The 1,546-nt window shown below is 38.7% G+C and overlaps 1 protein-coding gene across 7 annotated transcripts in view; it reads left to right on the plus strand.

The window, feature by feature from the left end:
• pax2b (paired box 2b) overlaps nucleotides 1–1,546 on the plus strand; it is a 30,647-nt gene that overhangs the window by 3,730 nt on the left and 25,371 nt on the right. The window lies entirely within an intron of this gene.

Consider the following 1,546-nt stretch of genomic DNA (forward strand, 5'->3'; position numbering starts at 1 on the left):
GAGAGAGAGAGAGAGAGAGAGAGAGAGAGAGAGAGATACCGTGGCTGTCCAGCAGGATGTTTATTTTTTTTTAAATGGAATTAAGGGAAAACAGATTGGCTGTCCTTTTTTTTTATATTGCATCACGTGAAAATAATAAATAAATAAAAATATTGTAGCAAAAACAAAAAACACTTCCTGTTTATAAATAAGGCTCATGATTTAAATCCTAGCATTGAAATCCGAGCTGATCCCTTGCTGTGGCCTAATTATTATTGACGTAAGATTATGGCAATGCATAAAAGTGCAGCATCAATTTTGCCTCGACTGTGGCTTTAATACGTGATTGTGACAAATCTGGTAAAATAGTCATATTTAACATTTCAAGAATCATTATTTATGTCACAAATCTTCAGTTTCCTTGAAGAAATTCTTCAACAGCACCATAGTTATAGAGTGGCAGATACAGGAGGACCCAGGACACCCCGCCCTCAGCCCTTCTCACCCCCACCAGAGATCCCTGGTGATGAACTTTGGTTAAGAGGCACTGTTCCATAGAGCCAGCATCAGCATTACATTTTAATGAGCTGATGGGAGAGCATGGACAGCTCCACACAAGACATCTTTTAAATAGAAAAAAGGCTGAAGAAAATTCATTTCATGCTTCGTGGCTGCTTAAAAAGCCCCATTTAAGGAGGCTCAGACACATGTATGTGATAAATTCAAAATGTACATTAATATCATTAAAAGAGCTCTATAAAGTTTTTTCAATTCCAATTAAAGCTTTCTATTTTAGACCTGAGGAGGAGGGGTGGTGGTGGGGGGGGGGGGGGGCTTTTGTGTCTTTGTTATGTGGGAAATTAAATGTGTGAATACAAAGAACTGTAATTCTATCAACCAAATATGAGAGCTACTTTGAATTTCTATTAAGGCTTAATGCTGAATTTTTTCTTTATCATTATATTTTCTTCTTTTTTCGAAGCAGACGATGTCTATGTGTTGTTCTGTGCCACACAAGCACGCACGCACACGCACACACACACACACACACACACACACACACACACACACACACACACACAAAATGGAGCACAAACACTCAAATGAAACCCATTTGTTTTGATTTAGCTGGTGGTTAATATTTCAATACATTTCAATGAATTTCTGAAGGAGCAGCCCGCAAAAAAGAAAAATCCATGAAAACATCCTTAGTTCTTCGATCACTACAGCAGACTTTGCTCCAGATCATCTAATGCTGCTTAATGTAGTCTGAAAATCCCTAGAAAAAACATCTTAAAATGTCAAAGACAAGTTTTCACTCCAGGTGTTAAAACAGGGGGTTCCCCTGTTAAGACAATTCAGAAAAACAAGAAAATGAAAGACTGGAGCCAAAGTCTTTTCCACTTGAGTGATTCAGTCGTGGGTTTCTGTGGCAGACAGTCTGACCTCAGGACTGTTGACAAAAGAGGATGCTCTATTTAAACCCCTTTCACCTGCATGCATTATTAAATGCTACACAGATAGTGTTGTACTACGAGTCTGGGCCTCCACAACCAACAAGTAACGC

The sequence above is a fragment of the Etheostoma spectabile genome, chromosome 21 (genome assembly GCF_008692095.1).
Source record: "Etheostoma spectabile isolate EspeVRDwgs_2016 chromosome 21, UIUC_Espe_1.0, whole genome shotgun sequence".
NCBI classification, from domain to species: Eukaryota; Metazoa; Chordata; class Actinopteri; order Perciformes; family Percidae; genus Etheostoma; species Etheostoma spectabile.